General features: G+C 28.1%; 1 long non-coding RNA gene across 1 annotated transcript in view; it reads left to right on the top strand.

Moving 5' to 3' along the window:
• LOC124421387 overlaps positions 1-21,352 on the top strand; it is a 55,766-nt gene that overhangs the window by 11,891 nt on the left and 22,523 nt on the right. Inside the window, exon 2 of the long non-coding RNA XR_006941623.1 lies at positions 3,773-3,794. This is a non-coding gene — a long non-coding RNA (uncharacterized LOC124421387). The remainder of the gene's footprint in view (positions 1-3,772; positions 3,795-21,352) is intronic.

Below are 21,352 nucleotides of genomic sequence, written 5' to 3'. Positions count from 1 at the left end.
AAAAATATGTACATGTGTGTGTAGATGTATTTGGTTTTATTCAGCTGTGTATTTTGTTTTGTATGTTTGAATGCTGTTGGTGTCATTGAGTTGTGTATTTTGTTTTTGTTAATTCTGTTCGTATATTTGGATGTAGGTTCGTTTTATTGCGTTGTTTATATTGTTTTTGTTTTTTTGTGTTTTTCGTTATATATTTTAAATGTCTGTTGGTTTAGTACCTTGTTTATTTTGTTTTTTATTTCGTTTAGTGTTGTTGTTGTTCATTTTGTTTTGCTTTTGGTGTAATAATAATATAGTCGGAAAAAAATTAAAAATTTATAAAACTAAGATTCGGCACAGCCGAATATAGCACTCGTTATCTTTTAATTTCATATCATACACACTTTTCCATCCCTGGCCACTGTTAAGTTTGACCTATAATTTTATTCATGCTGATTTTAAACAGAGGAACACAGTTTTCAGAAAATGGAAATCAAATGACAAATGACTAAGTCGAAGGGTTAAAAGAGATAATCTTGGGCAGATCTCTTGGAATTTATTCCACAAATTTTAAAATTTATTATATTTGTGATATATGGACATTTCTTAAGTGAAAAGCTTTCCTTATGATAAAACTGTTTTGTACAAATATCTTCTGACCAGAAATTTTTTAAATAATTTTATCTTTAACCCAATTATCTTATTAAGATTTTTGATAATATCCTTATTTAAATTCCTGTTGTGATTACGATTTTTTAAGCTCATCATTCTAGTTAAATCTTTTTTCATATATTGATTTATTAAAGCTTTTTTCCCTAAATCAACATAAAAATGTCAGAATAAGTATGTATTTGTTATGCCATACCCGTTTTACACAACAGGCACATATTTTGATATTATATTTATATGTAAATGTAATAAATATATATATGCATTAAATCTACCTTTTTTATAATGTTTATTTTTATGGTCGGGGTGCTAGCAGCATGTGTTCGTTCCCCTATTATGGACCATTTTTCTTCTATATGTATATGAATAAACGTGTGCGAAAATGCCTGTCACATGAATAATGATATTATAAGGCAACAAAAACTGACATTCCTGACATTTTACGCAGAATGATAATACTGCTTTTCGTACAGTCATTGTATTAAAAACCATCCAAAATAAGGGAAGATATAAAAAGAATTGTAAAAAAAATAAAATAGGTGTATTATATATTCATCACAGTGTCCATGTTGTTGGTACAGTGGTCATTGTGTTATAAGAACTGGCAACTCAGGATTATGTAAATGCTTAAACAAATATAATCAATGTTTTGTTTAAGCATTTAAAAAGTTCTTTAAATTCATTAACAACATATGTATATATGTAAAATAGGCACATATTTGAACTACAGAAATTCTTGTATAAAAAAGTAAACAAAATTTGGGTTTTTCAACAAAATCAAATTAAGATTAATTTTTTCGTAGTTATAAATTTTTCCTGGATATAGTTATTTTCTATCATTTTTTATTAGAGATTTCTATTTTCTATGAACCCAGCAGATGACAACGCCCTTTTTATTATGATTTTTGAAACAAATAATACCACATACATAAGAATGTATGTGTATGTAGCGGAAAAATACAGTTTTTTATCATTCGTTTCTTTCATTTTAGAATCATTGCAAGCAATTCCATTTTATCGTAGAACATATTAACGGTATCTGTTTACAACATGTTGCTGTTGAATACATATACTCACAAATATATTCTTATTTTGTGCTGTGTATATGAGTACGCTAAATTGTTGGTAGTAAACCTGTGCCAGATATTGTATCACGTTTTTGTTACTCGACCTTTTGGATCATCTGTCAAATGATAAAAAGCATAATATGAGAGTTGTAGAGATACTTTGATTTTGAAAAAAAACAAGTGTAGGATCTTTGTTATATGTATTACAATGCTGTTGAATTTATCAACTGAACTAGAACTGAACTAGAACTGAACTAGAACTGAACTAGAACTGAACTAGAACTGAACTAGAACTGAACTAGAACTGAACTAGAACTGAACTAGAACTGAACTAGAACTGAACTAGAACTGAACTAGAACTGAACTAGAACTGAACTAGAACTGAACTAGAACTGAACTAGAACTGAACTAGAACTGAACTAGAACTGAACTAGAACTGAACTAGAACTGAACTAGAACTGAACTAGAACTGAACTAGAACTGAACTAGAACTGAACTAGAACTGAACTAGAACTGAACTAGAACTGAACTATAACTGAACTAGAACTGAACTAGAACTGAACTAGAACTGAACTAGAACTGAACTGGAACTGAACTAGAACTGAACTAGAACTGAACTAGAACTGAACTAGAACTGAACTAGAACTGAACTAGAACTGAACTAGAACTGAACTAGAACTGAACTAGAACTGAACTAGAACTGAACTAGAACTGAACTAGAACTGAACTAGAACTGAACTAGAACTGAACTAGAACTGAACGAGAACTAGAACTGAACTAGAACTGAACTAGAACTGAACTAGAACTGAACTAGAACTGAACTAGAACTGAACTAGAACTGAACTAGAACTGAACTAGAACTGAACTAGAACTGAACTAGAACTGAATTAGAACTGAACTAGAACCGAACTAGAATTGACATCGTGTCGAAATTTTTAAAATAATTTTATCAAACTTGACAAATGTTCTCCTCCATTTTAAAATTTTTAAAAATCACTTAAGTGCTACAACCATATATCAAAATTTCCCACAAACGTTGTGATATCCTTTTATACTGTGATAGGGCATCGGCATATTTTTTGCAAACAAATATATTTTATTTATGAAGCTTAAGAAAAATAACAAACTATGCAATGCCTTTGTCTTTGCAACTTAAGTTATTTGTGTATCTGTCAAGTTGAACAAAAAAGCCTTTTATAGTTCGAAAACATAACATAAACAACAAAATCAATTTTCTTTTAAAATCATTGTGAAAGCACAAATGAAAATATATACATACATGTTTTAGCAAGGCCTAAGAAAGCTTGATTGATTGGCTAATCAACATAATTGATAAATGAATATCTCCATAGTATACTCTAAGTATTAACATGCAGCTATTTACATATGTATATGGGATAATAATGAACTACTACTTCAGTTTAAAAATTAGTATAAGGAACAAATGTTTCAAAAATTATTTGTATTTTATAAGGCTTTAAAAGGAAATTTATTTTCTAATAAAATATGTTTTGGATAAATAAATCATAACATATTTTTGGGAGCCATTCTACTTCTATGTATATAAAATTTTATTATATTTGTTAACATAACCATATGAGCAGCCTGTTGTTTTTAATGTTTATACAAGTATATACTAGAGCTATAATCTTAATAAAATCATTCTTTATATTACGGTTTATTTAACATAAACAATATATCAGCAAACTTGAATTTAATAAGATTTTTGTTATTTATTTTTACCAAAGAAATAAACCATTCTCTTAACATATTTATAAAATGATTAATTAAGCCTTAGTCTCACACATTATTCAAATTAAGTAGAATAAATTAAAATCTTAAAAATGTGTGTAAAATAATATCAATTAATGGGATTGATACGAGTATCTTGTTGACAAAGACTATGAATGAAGATAATATTGCTTAAAGCAATATCAAAGTTCACAAACTTAATAGAATTTATTTGAAAATCTCTTTATTATTTTAAACAGTGGTAAATTAACAGCAAATATTTTTAGAAATTACGTAACTAATTTATTTCCTTTTCTTTCTTGCAGAACTGAATGATGATTGAACAAAGTAAGATAAATTTACTTCCTTTAATATTAATATTTTATTCGACCTTTCAATTTCTTCAAATCAAATCATTAAACGAGCTCGAGGTCAAAGTTTTAAGTTTTTCAATTTATTTATTTATTTTCTTCAATATTTCGCCATCCACTGGATAGCATCTTCAGGAATAAAATGAGTAACAATAAACAAACAATAAAAACACGTCACAATGCTTTTACATATTATATTGCAATATTGGATGGATGGCGAAATATTGAAGAAAATAAATAAATTGAAAAACTTAAAACTTTGACCTCGAGCTCGTTTAATGATTTGATGTGAATAAATTTACTTCCTCTAAACATTAATACAATTTTTAAATATTTTTATTCCAAAACTCCAATTCCAATAATTTCATATAATTTTTATTGACTAACTATTTTTAAGTTTAATTATCTAATGTTTGCTATAAATTACACTTTAAAATATAAATATTAAAAAAAAAAAAAGTTCAACATAAAACAATTTTTATCTAATCATTAAGCTTTAAAAGTCTCAATATTTTTTTATCTACCCTTTTAGCTTCATTCTTTTTAAAAAAAAAATCTTTAATTTAAACTTTTTAAATATTTATACAAGCATTTAAGTTACTCTATACAATTACAGTTCGTCTCATCATTATCATCATCAACTCTTACCCACAGACGTAACAGCAACATTAATTCGCTTCATATATTACGTATACGCAACATTGGTTAAACTTCAATTAAAATCATGAAAATTTAATTTGTATATAGAGAAGTTAAAAACATGTGTTCGTTCGTTCTATTTTCAGTGAAAAAGTGGAAAAAAACCTTAAATGTTGTATGAGTTTACATAGAAAAAGGGGACTAAATAAATATTTTTAAATATTTAAACGTTTCTATTAAATCGAAACTGTTGGAAAGTTGTTTTTTATTGTAGTATGAAAAAATATGTATAAAATACATATATAAAAGCAAAAAGTATAAAAAAGTATAAATAAATGGCTGGGACGTTTACTGAAGCTGCTGATGATGATGGTTGTTGCCAATATATATTTACTACCAGGTTGCTGTAGTAGCTGAAACATTTTTTCGTATGTTTACTTATCTATTGTTTCAAGGAGAGCAGTTGCAGTGGTGAACAAAAATGTAGTAGTAGCATGAAATGTCACTTCCTAGTACTAGAACTGAACTAGTATTTAATGTTTTTTTCAGCACAAATGTTCTTACATATTTCTGTTGGCAATCATCTACCTGAATACACATTAAAATATTGTATTTTTTGTGGCCTGACAATATGTGAATATAGTTTTTACAATAATAAATAAACTAAGTGGCATATTTATGTAGAAAATACTACAACAACTACTATTAAAATATATGCTATAATATTTTTTACACTATGTTTTATGAACATAACATTGTGTAAAATACAAGTAGAGTTCCGATTATTCGTTTACTTGAAAATTATGTAAAATTAAAGCTGTAATTTTTTCAACTCAGTGTCTGGGTTATCAAAATTGTTTGAATATTTATAACATTTCATATAATTCTTATACATCAATTTTCGACTTAATACAATTACATATCAACGATATACACAAGTGAAACGTTTACATAAAAACTGTATTGTTTAAATATTACAACTAAAAATGTACATGTAAGTGCTTACATATACTGTCATATCTATTATGTTAAACAGGTACGCGTAAGTACATACATGTGTGTACATCCTTTTGAAAGTTGGCATCAGCTGCATTGTAATGTTGCAATTGTAAATTGAAAATGCTACATATATTATTACTCTTTTCATTTACCCGTGGGTGCTCTTTGTAAAAATATAAGCCAATCAAAAAAAAAAAAAAATAATAGTTTTATTTATATTTATCAATTTCAATTTGTAGAGAATTTCCTCAATATACCTTTAAATATATAAAGACTTTTAAGATATTTTCGCAAAATGATTTTCCTGATAATCTTTTTACTTTTTATTTTTGTTGCTTACATTTCGCTTATAAAATGAATAATAAAAAATTATAGTTCAGTTCTAGTTCAGTTCTAGTTCAGTTCTAGTTCAGTTCTAGTTCAGTTCTAGTTCAGTTCTAGTTCAGTTCAGTTCTAGTTCAGTTCTAGTTCAGTTCTAGTTCAGTTCTAGTTCAGTTCTAGTTCAGTTCTAGTTCAGTTCTAGTTCAGTTCTAGTTCAGTTCTAGTTCAGTTCTAGTTCAGTTCTAGTTCAGTTCTAGTTCAGTTCTAGTTCAGTTCTAGTTCAGTTCTAGTTCAGTTCTAGTTCAGTTCTAGTTCAGTTCTAGTTCAGTTCTAGTTCAGTTCTAGTTCAGTTCTAGTTCAGTTCTAGTTCAGTTCTAGTTCAGTTCTAGTTCAGTTCTAGTTCAGTTCTAGTTCAGTTCTAGTTCAGTTCTAGTTCAGTTCTAGTTCAGTTCTAGTTCAGTTCTAGTTCAGTTCTAGTTCAGTTCTAGTTCAGTTCTATTTCAGTTCTATTTCAGTTCTAGTTCAGTTCTAGTTCAGTTTCTAGTTCAGTTCTAGTTCAGTTCTAGTTCAGATCTAGTTCAGTTGTTCATTCTAGTTCAGTTCTAGTTCAGTTCTAGTTCAGTTCTAGTTCAGTTCTAGTTCAGTTCTAGTTCAGTTCTAGTTCAGTTCTAGTTCAGTTCTAGTTCAGTTCTAGTTCAGTTCTAGTTCAGTTCTAGTTCAGTTCTAGTTCAGTTCTAGTTCAGTTCTAGTTCAGTTCTAGTTCAGTTCTAGTTCAGTTCTAGTTCAGTTCTAGTTCAGTTCTAGTTCAGTTCTAGTTCAGTTCTAGTTCAGTTCTAGTTCAGTTCTAGTTCAGTTCTAGTTCAGTTCTAGTTCAGTTCTAGTTCAGTTCTAGTTCAGTTCTAGTTCAGTTCTAGTTCAGTTCTAGTTCAGTTCTAGTTCAGTTCTAGTTCAGTTCTAGTTCAGTTCTAGTTCAGTTCTAGTTCAGTTCTAGTTCAGTTCTAGTTCAGTTCTAGTTCAGTTCTAGTTCAGTTCTAGTTCAGTTCTAGTTCAGTTCTAGTTCAGTTCTAGTTCAGTTCTAGTTCAGTTCTAGTTCAGTTCTAGTTCAGTTCTAGTTCAGTTCTAGTTCAGTTCTAGTTCAGTTCTAGTTCAGTTCTAGTTCAGTTCTAGTTCAGTTCTAGTTCAGTTCTAGTTCAGTTCTAGTTCAGTTCTAGTTCAGTTCTAGTTCAGTTCTAGTTAAGTTCTAGTTCAGTTCTAGTTCAGTTCTAGTTCAGTTCTAGTTCAGTTCTAGTTCAGTTCTAGTTCAGTTCTAGTTCAGTTCTAGTTCAGTTCTAGTTCAGTTCTAGTTCAGTTCTAGTTCAGTTCTAGTTCAGTTCTAGTTCAGTTCTAGTTCAGTTCTAGTTCAGTTCTAGTTCAGTTCTAGTTCAGTTCTAGTTCAGTTCTAGTTCAGTTCTAGTTCAGTTCTAGTTCAGTTCTAGTTCAGTTCTAGTTCAGTTCTAGTTCAGTTAAAATTTTTCATTGCTTTACAATGATATTATTCAGAAAAATTTTACTTTTACATTCAGTATTTATTTTTATTTCGCTTTGAGAATTTGAGCTCATATAGCACAAAGAATCATCCATGACGTTCATATAAAAATTACCGTATGTGTTTACTTATACATATGTATATAGTTATTAAAGGATTAATGGTTAAAAACATTCATTACTCGTATTGTTTTCTTAAACACACTCACACATATGCCAATATTCAATTCATATACATAAAAGACTATAATATTTACCAACTACATATAAAGCATATTTTCCACATTTTAAGCTGTAAGGATTTTCGGTAACAGCTTATTACGTTAGCATGTATAAGAGTAACTGTGTGGAAGTGACATGTAATATTAAAGTACATTGTATAAAACGAGATAATATTTTGTACTTTACTTTAGTTATTGACATTGTACTAAGGTTTCATTTTTTTTCTGATACCGGAATGCACTGTATATAGTGCAATATATATGAAGAAAAAATTAAGGTGGTTTTAAAATATGTTTATAATAAAAGTTAACGTTTTTTGTAACAATTACTGAAATTTTGAATTTTTAAAATTTTATGTTGTAGTTATTGATAGAATATGGATTTTTTTAATGTAACATTTATGGATCTTACAAGTTTGCTACCATTCTAATAGCACACAAAATATATTAATCATCTTTTCTTTATCCACCTTATAGGTATTTATGTTTGAATTTTTTATTGAAAATATAAAAAATATATATTCGAAAATGTTCATACTCTTTTGTAATAGTACTTTTTCATAAAAGAAGTCTTGCAATGGCAAAAATGTGTTCAATATATTTAACCATATATTTTGCCGTAAAGAAAAATTGCAATTAAATGAATACTTTGGTGAAATTGTAAAGGGATAAAAAATTACACAAACAAAATAATTCTTACAGAGAAAGCAACAGTATTAATATTGTAATTTTTACCAAGGTGTTGTAACTAGTTAAAATTTTAACTCTTAATTTTATGTACGTTATAAATATTTAATAATATAAACCCTCAAAAATTTTAAAAATAATAATTTCAATAGAAAATTTTTACACAAAATTACATTCTCTATAGTTTTTTTTTATATTATGAAATATTTACAACAAAATAGGAAATAACAGGCGTAATTTTTAAATAAAATATGTTTTATAAATATTTATCAACATAATACAAAATAAATATATTATAATAACATAATAATAAATTTGCATATTAAAAACATACATCATTGTCTGTTTGCTGTTGTTTTATCGTTTTGTTTTCCGGTTTCCGGTGTAACAAATGTTTTAAACAAAAGTTAAACATGATTTACTGAAAGGATATAATCAAAATATACTATGTATGTTAAAACCTTGATGTCAAATTTAAAATAATGTACATACGTAAATAAACTATGTAACCTCTATTATTTTCGTATTTTACAAAGAGATTTCATACATGTATATTTAATAAAATAACAATAAGTTTTAATTAGATGCAATTAAATTTAGATGCCAGCATGTTGAAATGTTGTTTTTGCGGGTATTTTATTTAAGGTACTAACAATACCCTTAGGGATTTCTATTAATGGTTTATACAACAAATTTTGATAAAATTTGTATTCCGTATAACTGTGTTGAATGTTTATCAAAAAGACCTTTAAACTTTAACTATTACAAATACTATTTTTTTTTAAATTGGACCAGCACTCAGGGGGTATAGGGTTTAGATCTAAATCTAATCGAGGGACTACACTATAGATTTGACTATGAATTAGGTCACTATATAGATTAAGGACTAGATCACTGTTTAGTTTATTGAATAAGTCTAGGTATTTACTTTAGACTACTACTGCATAATAGTTAATGCCTAGTCTATTGCTTAGACTGAACCGTTAACATATCAATAGACTTTTTGGTCAATAGACTATACCATTATTATATCTAAAAACTATGCATTATGTGGTCTATAGAATTACCTATTATATAGTTTAAAAGCAAGATCTCTAAGTGGTAAATCGACTAGAACATGGATATTATTAGATTAATAAATCATTATCGAATCTAATGAAAAGACCATTATCTAGATTTTAGATTACATAATAGACTATATAATGTCGTGTTCATGAATAAGACAATTTTTCTAGTTAGTTTATAAACTAGAGCACTAACTGGTCTAAAATCCACTACTTAGTCTATAGGCTACACGAACAGTCCAAAATCTAGACCACTATCTAGCCTATAGGCTAACTAGTAAATCGAATAGACCACTACCTATATAGAGTACTAGATTATGTCTTGTCTATGGACTAGGCCTTCTGCCTTTAGTTTCTAAACTAGAACAGTAACTAGTCATAAATCTAGACAGTCTATAGACTAAAAAAACTATTTAGTCTTAAGCATTTTCAAGTATAAAGACTTTCTTAATTTGCAAAATTTTCTTATATGACTTTTCTTTATGTAATTCTAGCTAACACAGTATTGTTGTCAGTATACATATATTCATATTAAATTTGCTATTTTTATTTCGTTACTTTTTTTGTTCTCTTAGAAAAGAGTGTGAAATATGCAGTTTGTTTAAAAGTTTTTTTTTTCTAAAAATGTCTTAGTTTTTTTTTATTTCTTTAGTTGTTTTCATGTTCTTTCTTCATTCTATTCTTAATAATTCCACTAATATCAGTAGTTTTGTGTTTGCCGTAATTACTTTGAAATTAGTTTCGTCACAAAAGTTTTTGAATGTTATAGTTAAAGAAAGGAAAAAACATCTTGTTTTATAAACTACATACATGTGGGACACACATATACACAGAAACATTAAAGAAATATCCCAGCAGTTGTTTTAGGGAATCAAAGTCTGTTTTTTTTTTTTTTTTTTGAAAGAGAGGAAGTTAATTGTCAATTAGTTTTTCTTCACCGGAAGTGGTATGTCTCGGTATCCAATGTCAATTTGTGTTATATTTAATATTTGTATTTGAAGTTTAAAATGACTAAGTAATTGATCAACTGATTTTGAACTACTGGGTAACACTGTAATACATATTGTATATGTATGATTCCATAAAACTTTTGCTATATACATATTGTTTGCTTTTGCTTTTGTATAAAATTTTTAAGTTTTTCCATGACGTTTTTCTATTTAGTAAACTTTATGCCTCATAGCGGTATTTCATTCTAAAAAGTCAAAGGAAAAATATAATATAAAATATATGTATGTATAGAAATCGTTTATAGGTACATACATACATACAGCCTTATATGAACAATGGTTATGTGCCTTTAGCATATAGATATTATCAGCTAAAATTTCAATTTAGTTTGGTTTCTGAAAAATTATTTATAACAAAGTTCTTATATTTCTTATACAAACATTTTTACAAAATGTTAATTGTTCTGATCAAAAATATTACAAAGTTTAGTGGAAATAAAAGCTCATGATCGGAAAATATCCTATAACTCCATTATTGACTTGATGAGTTCAAATTTAAAGCAAAAACGTTTGGTTTTGTGTGTTAAACAAAACAACTTTTTAACATCATATTTGTAATGACTTATATAAGTACCTATTTGTATGTATTTTTAATCGCTTTTAAACTTCTAAAGACATTTCACAATTTTTAAGTTATGACTCTTTTGTTGCAATTAAGCATTATACATTAACTATTTTAAATACTCCCTTTATACTAACATATGTATATAGGGAGTATTTTATCATAAATGTAAAGATATTAAAACAATAAAGGAGTTTTTAAACAAAAGGTTCATTAGTGCTTAATTTGCGATTGCTTTTATAATATAAGAAGTATTGCACATGGTATACTTGCATTTGACGTTTGTGTTCTCTTTAACACAATGAAATTGTTTTTAATAACTTAAGGTACATAAGCATATTTCAGTTTTAAATTATATATTCTAATAAAACTATGTCATTATATTTGTTTAAACTTAAATGTTAGCTTTTATCTCGAAATTAACCCTTAAACGTAAATATATTTTTATATTTATATAAAATGTTCGTAAACTGATAACAGATGAGAAATTGCGAAAAAGTCTGTAGAAAAGTGCCGATATTGATACAAGTTTTTGTCAAAAGTGAACATATCACGTTTGTTAACATTTAGTAAAGGGAGGAACGTGTATAAAACTTAAATAACAGCCAGTTATCATTTTAACAACTACCGTTGTTATATTGACAACGTATCGTTGTCATTACAATTGCGCAACGTTATGTTGTTAATTTTGTAACACATTATTATTTTCTTGTTGATTTTATATCGTCGTGTAGTTTTATTATTTATGCGACAATTATCCATACAACGGACTGTATTAAAAAGTTTTAGACACTTTGGTGTCAATGTGGTACCAGGCGTGTACAATTTTCGCTCTGTGTACAAACCTTCGTTGAATTATATAATAACCATTTTTAAATTGATTGAACTTAATGTTCGAAAATCTGTCAGTTATATTAATCAAAAATTTTATGTAAAACATGAAAAAGGATAAATTTTGAACTGAATAACAAATTTTTTCTAAGACTTCTCATTGTCTTCAAGGTTATGTATCATTTTTGAAACTAAATATTAATGATTAATGTAAATTTTGAGAAACGTATTGTGTGGCCACCGGTAGTTTAGTGTTCAGTGTTCTAGTCTGGTTGACTGGAGGTAGTGGGTTCGATTCTCATCTGAGGCATTGGTTAAGGAGCACACAATAGGTCCAATAGAGGCCTAGGTGAATTTCTTCGAATTTGATGTATATAAGTACATCCTGATTTTAAACTAACAAACTAACAAAGAGACATATTTTAAGTTTAAAATACATAGTTGTCTCAAAAGACCATAAGCAAATGTTTAACATTTTTCTTTTTTACTTCAATATAAAGCATTATAATAAACAATTCTCTAAATCACTTCATTAAAATTGTGATTTAATTAAACAAATTTATTTCCCCTGTCGGCTTTCTCATACCATAAACTACAAATTGTTTGTTTGGCAACTGTTTAATATAAATTTCTTTTTAAGAAAAGTAAAGCTAAAGATATTCTAATTAAAACACATAATTATAATAATTGCCCTAATGTAAACTAATGTATGTTTTGGGATTAATTTTCAACACATTAGTTTTAAAACAAAACATAAATTCATACATAAATATTTAAATATATATATACCCAGCAAAAATTAGATAATTACTTTCAATTGTAATTACTTATCTAATAACATACTTTTCATAATTACTATACAAAGCGTCTGTATGACATAGAAGTAGTCTTATAATGTGTTATATAAATACCTTCTAATTCATTAGTTCTCATGCCGGTGGAGCTATAAAGCTATATGCGTTTTTTTCACACGATTTACAATGACTACTTTTTTGAATAACTTATAAGCGTTTATGGTAACTACTTGCCTCCAATGACATCACCTTGTTAAAGTAATGTCTTAAAATGCATTAGTATAAATGTTAGCATTTAACATATTAATGAAAGTTTTTGCTGGGTACCTACAAAATATAATTCTTAAACAATAGTATTTTTAACAACAACCCTTAATGTTTTAAAGTCTACAAAGAAATAAATCATATTAAATTTGAAAGTTTACAGAAAAACATTATGATTAGGGTGGTCGTTTTATTTGAACAGAAACAAGTTTTAAATTCTTTTACAAGTTTATAAAACTTTGATTAATGCGTTTGAAACATAGACATATAAGAGATTACTAAACTAAACACTATGTTTATAAAACTTGAAAATTGTAAACCTTAATTACCCCAGTAATTAAGATAAGAACTGAACTATAAAACATACATATGTATGTGTAAAATCTTTGCTATTGTTTGCTACACCTTAGAATATTGGTCTTACTTTAAAGCGCTATATACCAATCGGCTCAGAATCACTTTTCGAGTCAAATAAGCTATGTCCGTCTTTCCGTCCTTTCATACTTCTGTTGTCTGTGCATCCGTACAAACCTTGTGCGCACGCTACAGGTCACAATTTTCAAGTTAAGTTGATGAAGTTTGGCAAATGGTTTCCTTTTGTCCCAGAGACGAAGCCTATTGATCATTGAATTCTAGTCTCTTAACAAAAGTTGACGCCATACAAACTCTTCTTCTGAAAATATCTTCTTTGAATTTTCTTTAAAAAAAATGATGAAAGTCATCAAGATGGTTATAGATCTTGGTTTTGCAACTTTTTTTCGATATACGAGTATATTACACATAATTGTGAACTTAAAAGCCCTATTCGGCAGGTTCAGTTGTATGGCAGCTAGGTGAAAAATAGACCGATTTTAACTATTTTCAATAGGCATCGTTCACAAGCCCTATTCGGGGGTTCAGTTGTATGGCGGTTAGGCAAAATATTGGACCAATATTAACCATTTGCAATAGGATTTGTCCCTGGGACAATAAAAGACCACTGTAATTGAATTATCTTTAAAATTGCGACCTGTCGTTTGATTACAAAGTTGACATGGACAGACGGACGGACGGACATAGCTAAATCGACGCAGAAAAGGTGGGTATAATTCAAAACTATTAAGCGTTACATCAGCCCAAACCTAATATACTCTCCCCATTAAAGTGGTGTAGACTAGAAGGGGGTTGTGGGTTCAATTGCCACCAGAGACTTTGATCATTTACAGTGCTACGGGCATATGGTCATCGCTCTCCTGCTCGGTAAATTAGGTTAGAATATAATTTGTAATACAATCACTGGTGTAGGGTATCATATGGTTAACTATCTATTCATACTGGTTTAAATGTAACAACAACTAACTAAATATAATGCTAATACAACCAACACTCTCAATTATTTATATGAGACTCATAACAACAATTTATTTAAACATTTACATAAAAACTGATATAACTTAAAATTTCACTAAAGTTGTACACAAACAATTTTAATCATTTTATAATTAAGTTAATGACTTAAATTATTTAGATCCATTTTCCTTGAAACTAGTATTTTAGTTAGGCTATTCTTTAGGTATATATGACATATCTTTCCTTAACTGTTAAAGGATTCACAAATGTTGCCTTAATATATAATTAAATTTTATTAATTTATTTTACAGCAAACTTATTTAATTGAGACTATAATAACTTAAATATTGTTGTTGTTTTATATAAAAACATCTTTGTAGTTTTAATAAAAGATTAATATAATCTCATATACAATTAGTTTAATTAACATATTGAGTTATGGTTCAATTTTATAATCCTTAATACTAAACGAAAGTTAATGAATATCGAATTTATAGCTATGAATATAAGAGTTAAAGGAAGATTATTTAATGGATTTTCTTATCTAATTAAAACGATTTTTGTTTTTTTACAATTTAATAAAATATGTATTTATAATAAAATATGTATTTCGACTTTAAAAACATCTCCCAGTGATTCAATGTATTAACCGCATGCTTTACTTCTAATATTCCAATGTTATAGAATTGGGCCGTAATCCTATGTGTTCACTTTGAAAACATAATATGTATGTATTACATATTATTAAACTTGCCTTCGGGGGCATGTTACCTTGGCGAGACCTCCGCCTTGGTGTTATTGCAATCCCGGGGTATAAAGAGGTGGCCAATACCTCATGTCTGGCCGGGACTGAAAAATTGGTTACAGTCTACTGCTTGGCTTAGTCTTGCATAGATTGCCAGAGGTCAGACCAGAACATCACATAATTTGGTACTACGGGTGGCGGTTGCCCGCTTGATTATGTCCTTAATGGTCAGTTGATTAAGGTTCCTTCGGGATCCACGTAGTGGCTGGGAGAGTAAGTGGCGGTTAAAAGACTGATGCATGATAATATTCAATATTTCGGGATAAGTTCGGTGCTGTTGCCGAAAACAACAGATACCCCACAGAGAAGTGACTGTTGGACTGCGCGTTGGAAATGAGTTGGTATTAATTGTATATGGTACGGTGTGAATGTGAGGTCCCCTAATGAACGTGTCTTATGAATGAGATGTGTGCTGGGTTGAATGATGATGGATGAAAGGTATCATATACATATGATACCATTGAATTTTCCTTCCTTGTCCAGATATGTTCAGAGTTTACTCTATTCATATCAGAATTACTACAGTGTGTCCCTGGGAGTAAGAACAAAGTATAAGGCTTGTTGATGGATCCTACTTCGGTCCACCGGTTACGTCTCTAGGTGCTGTTGCCGAATCAACAGTGGCCATCCAATGGTCAGAGATTAGATAGCTCATGTACTCCAGCAAAGTACACTGTGCATGGACCGGTCAAAGCCAATGTACAAAAATTGTCACCTGAGTTCTCCATTGAAGATCAAAAGGGCGATGGTAGACCGTTCTCAAGTCTACCTAGTAGATGAAAAAGACCTTTGCTCTTGTGATTGATCTAGTACTTCTATTTGGTCCCAATAAATACAGAGCAACGTTTAGAGTCTTCAATAGTTTGTTTTCATCTGGTTAAGCAAGTTTAATAGGTTTCGGATTGATCTAATGTATCTATTGTTCAAGCTATACACTATATCAAAATTAAATTTTAAATGGAAAACTGTATTTTTATAAAAAAAATGAAGAATTGAATTTTTAGAAAAAAATTTATTTTTAGAAAAAATTTAATCTTTAAAGAAAATTTATAAAAATTTATATTTTGAAATAAATTTTTTATAATTTTTAAGTTAGTTTTTTATTGTAACAAAGAAATTGTTTAAAAATTTATATCAATGTATTAGTTTTTTTAATTAAATATCAAATACAAATCATTACCCAAAAAGAACATCAAATTTACCATAATTAAACCAACATCAAGGCGACCTCAAATGTATATTTTTTTATACAAAATGTATGTTCAATTATCTCTGTATTTAACAATCAGTCTTATAATTAGACATTTGCGTATTAATTATGTGGTCATATCGGTTTATTTATTTAAAAAAAAAATACGTTTGAGAGTGACTAAATGTTGTTTGTCTGGATGTCTTTTTTTAACATTGTATAATTATAATTAAATGCTAATAATAGTGTTGTGGTTAAACTGACAATCAAGGTAAAACTTTGATGCGAATAAATACACATATTAATGTACATTTAAATTACAATATAATTAATTTTTAAATACTTATTTGTACAAATTAACTTTAAATTTTTAGTATAAAATTATTTTTTGTTCCTTAAAGTTTAAAATTTAATATTCATTATATTGAAACTAAACCGTTGTTCTAATGTTAGAAAAACTATAATAGTCTCTGTCATTTATCTGTTGTTTTCTCACTAACATTTTTTGCTTTACTTCTTTTGAGTGCATTTATTTAAAGAGCAAAACTTTTCTCATTTATTTTACAAACACAATATTCACCATCCTTTATCCATTTTGTGTTTTTAATGCAACCATGTTTTTTTGCACTCTAATTCAACGTGAAATGGCTTGTTAAGATCTCGGTTTAAAAAAATGTGTATTAAAATAATAACTAAATAGTCGTATTGTTTTTAAATAAATCCTTTTCGTTTTAGCTACACTGGAGACCCAATAACAAAAAAAAAGGTATTAATGAAGTAGAGGAAAAATATAAAAAAAAAAAATCTATGAAACTTGATCCTTTGTTCTATAGATGCCCACTACAAATATTGTAACTGAAACTTTCAATGAAAATATAAAAAACATGACCGTTCACATAAAACTCAGCAACAGAAGTGAACTAGAACTGAATTAGAACTGAACTAGTACTATAACTGAACTAGAACTGAACTAGAACTGAACTAGAACTGAACTAGAACTGAACTAGAACTGAACTAGAACTGAACTAGAACTGAACTAGAACTGAACTAGAACTGAACTAGAACTGAACTAGAACTGAACTAGAACTGAACTAGAACTGAACTAGAACTGAACTAGAACTGAACTAGAACTGAACTAGAACTGAACTAGAACTGAACTAGAACTGAACTGGAACTGAACTAGAACTAAACTATAACTGAACTAGAACTGAACTACAACTAAACTAGAATTGAACTAGAACTGAACTGATGATTTTCTTCTTTTAAAGAATTTGTGAAATTTTATTCTAAATATAATTTTTATGTATACTAGTATTACGTGAGTTAATTTTCGTAAACAATAATTGTTAAATATTATTATTATTATTACTGCTATTAAAAATCTGTTATAGTAGCTAAAATTAAGATTCTACACGTACTTATATATATGTTTGTATATAGGGTTATAAAAGATCAAATTGACACACATTTTAGGTAATGTATTTTTATTTACACTAGAACAGTATTAGAACATTTACATAAATAACAATAAGCCTTTTCTCTATTAGCCATGACTAACTTCTGCACTCAACAGACACATATGCAAATGAACAGAAAGGATATAGACAACAAAAGAAAAAAAGTAAATCTCATATGGATTTTATTACACAACAGCAGCACAAACCAATTGAGAATGTATTAGTTTAAATATTTATTTTTACATAAATATTTGCACATACAGGCACTAATGCATATTTTAGTGTAAATATATGTATTCATTTATAACGTCCTATATTTTAAAATCACAGTAGCCAATAAAACAGTTAGAGAAAATACAGTTAGCCAAATACACAGATATAATAAGATTAGCACTATTCGATACTCTGTTAGTTGTACTTCAGTTCTTTAATACACTTTTTATAAATATAAAAAATGATTTAAATACCTCTTTCCTAAGTAGATTTAAATTCAATTCTAATTATTTTCAAAACTTTTTACAGTTAATATCAAAATTTTAAAAGTTCTTTATCAAAATATTTAACTTATACTGTACTGCATACTTTTGTGCTGTTTATATTTGTTGAATACTCTTAAGTTTTCATACTCAGATGTAAATTTTTATGCAACACCAACAATAACAATGACAATAAAAGTAGGAATTAATTGTTGACCTCTTTGGTAGGATACAGAAAAATGATAAAAATTTACTCAAGCATTCCAAGTAACCGACCCCATTGATGGTTGCAATGCCCTTAACTACACAGACATGAATGTATGTAGGTGGCAGGCAGCAACAGCCAAAGCAAAACGTAGGCTAACAGAGGAAAATATAAAGATGGAGTAATATTTTTGTAACCAAGATAAACATGGAAATTTTATGTGTGACATGTTGTGGTTCATGCATGTATGTACATATCTTCTGCATCCTTTCCGCTTCCTTGTGTCTTTTATGTTCTTTTTTTTTGCAGCATACAACAAGAATTGCAGCTTTTTTGTTTAAGCATGTTGTCTGGGGTAACAAGAAAACATTATCCACTTACTTGTTGTGTTGCATACACTATTTTTTCTTTTCGTTGTCGTTACGTTCGTTTTCAGGCGGTTTGTACGTTTTTTGTATGTGAAATATAAGTTCATGTCACATGTTGACGACAGCTGTTTAAAATGTGTGCATTGGTAGGAAATAATTTTTGCTTTGTAAATATTTTCAGTCTTTTTGGTTTTTGCAATTGTAATAAACTTCAGTAGTTAATGCAAGCAACAGAATTTATGTACATTTGCATACGATTTTCTGCCTCTTATCCTCCTTTTTTGTCTTCACAATATAACTACAAACTGTTTACATTGTCTAGAACATGGAGTAATAAATTAACGTACCTACATGATCATACGTATATGATAACTGTATTATGTAGTTGAGCCAGCTTCTGTGCTTCTGGATAAGAGAATTGCTGTATTTTTACGATGATTACATGGATGAAAAAGCAGTAGAAGATAGCAGTGATTAATCATTCGGCAACTCCATGATGAAGTCATTAAAAAGTTATTTTATTATTATTATTATTCAGTTCTAGTTCAGTTCTAGTTCAGTTCTAGTTCAGTTCTAGTTCAGTTCTAGTTCAGTTCTGGTTCAGTTCTGGTTCAGTTCTAGTTCAGTTCTAGTTCAGTTCTAGTTCAGTTCTAGTTCAGTTCTAGTTCAGTTCTAGTTCAGTTCTAGTTCAGTTCTAGTTCAGTTCTAGTTCAGTTCTAGTTCTAGTTTAGTACTGGTTCACTCACTCTTTGCAATCCTTAGTCTTTGTTTCTTAACTAACATACGTATTTTTGTCTTGTTTCCATATTTCTTTCAAAATAACTAACATAAACTTTATTGGCTTTAAATCCTTAAGCATTTATTTTAAATCTTTGTGTACGGACCGACAACAAAATTGGCATTGTAAGTTTAAAAATATTTTTATTTTCTAAATTTTAATAGCAATTTGTTAGACAGGTTTATTTATATCCTTCCGGCAATTGTTTGAACATTTGTTTTAAGACTGCAATAACCTGTTAAAATAAATATTTAATTTTTAAAAAAAAGATTACTTTTGATTAACATGCCTTACGAAAATTTTTACTTGTAGAGAAAGCAATCTATTATAAATCTTATAATATTTGTTAGAAAATTTTTTAACATGTTAAATTGTTCAATAAGACTAATAAAGGATGTAATTTTTTAAAGAAAATATTCTTCTAAATATTTTTTTGCAGACTCTAGTTATGATTATAATTTTTTGTTATGGAAGTAATTGTTCTGCTTCTTATGTTCCTTTTAACTTACAGTGCAAACTATTGTTGCTAAATAATTACAAAAATTATCATGTTTTAGCAGTTATATACATCTGTGTTCACAAAAAAAAAATAGAATTGTGTTAGGTACTTTTTTATGGGGCACATATTAATGATATTTAAAAGCAGCTGATGCCACAAAGAGAGTACATGACGCTGTTGCAAACTAAAAAAAAGTTATTATGTTTAGTTTTCTTGTATATTTTTTTAAATTCGTGGATATTTAGGTTTGTTTAAAACTTAATTTTAAACCTAATATCTGTTAAAAATAAAAGATCTTTAAGCCGTCTATCTCATTGATCTATGAACTTTCCAACTATATTTCTTACAATTCACAATTCATGTTTAAAACATTTATAACTTCTCTACATATTCTACACTACATTTCAGTTAAAATTCTGCCAACATCCCACCCTTTTACTACTTAAATAAATATATGTACATATTTAAAATTCACTGCCCAGTATTTATTGGTCGTAAATTTTTACGCAACATCAATTAAATACACCAAGGCTGTAATAAATAAACAACATAAAAAAGCAACAAATATTTCCAGCAACATTTTTAAACTACAAGAATCATGCAGGTGCAACAAACAGGATCATGGATATAAGTAGAAAAAAATTGTACTCAACCACTTCCGTAGGTTTAAACGTTTTTAATATAATTTTTTTATAAACATTTTTCACCTTTAGTTCCATGTATAATTGTGCATTCATGTGTATATTTGTATTTTGTTGACCTTTATACCAAATGTCGTCAATTTACAATTGGGTTTTTAAATAAACGTTGTTTTTTTTATAATACTCAAGCCAATAGGCTGGAAAATGCCTTTTGGTTTAAAAGGTAAATTAAGTGCTTTTTATATGGGTACATGAAGAGCTATGCATTGATCCTAAATGCTTTTTAATGGTAGTTGAGTTGTTGTGTTTTAAGCGTGTCAGAGCATGTCTATAACATAAGACCTAGTCTTATATTTAAAGCACACATCTATTTAACACTTTTTGTTTATAACTGAGTCAAGTTTGATTTAATATTATAGTGACAAGTCTTTTTCATGATTAATGCTAACAAGATCGATTTGTGGATTTTTTATTGTAAAAATTTAGTCGAATTCTTAAGTTGTCTGCAACATTGTATCTCTTCTATAGGGAAGCTAAATATTTGCTTATTTGTTAATTTTGTTAAATTGCAATTAAATTGTGCTTTAACTATAATAAATGTATTAGCTCTTGCATGTATATACATAATCATGTATAACATAATCACATATATTTTATTAATGGCAAGGTAGACTATAAGGAGTGAGATCGAAAAATTCTTAACATACATATATGTTTATAAAAAAGGAACCACTAAACTTACAGCTTTATTTTTTATTTGATTTAAATTATTATTACAATTTACAAAAAAATATTTTTATAGTTTTAATCACTAGTGATGAAATTTTGAACCCTTTTCGGAAACCCTTCCATTAACGTTTTTATAGTGCTTT

The sequence above is a fragment of the Lucilia cuprina genome, chromosome 2 (assembly GCF_022045245.1).
Source record: "Lucilia cuprina isolate Lc7/37 chromosome 2, ASM2204524v1, whole genome shotgun sequence".
Classification (NCBI taxonomy): Eukaryota; Metazoa; Arthropoda; class Insecta; order Diptera; family Calliphoridae; genus Lucilia; species Lucilia cuprina.
The sequence above is the reverse complement of the archived record's forward strand: the minus strand, read 5'-3'. Positions and strand labels throughout refer to the sequence as shown.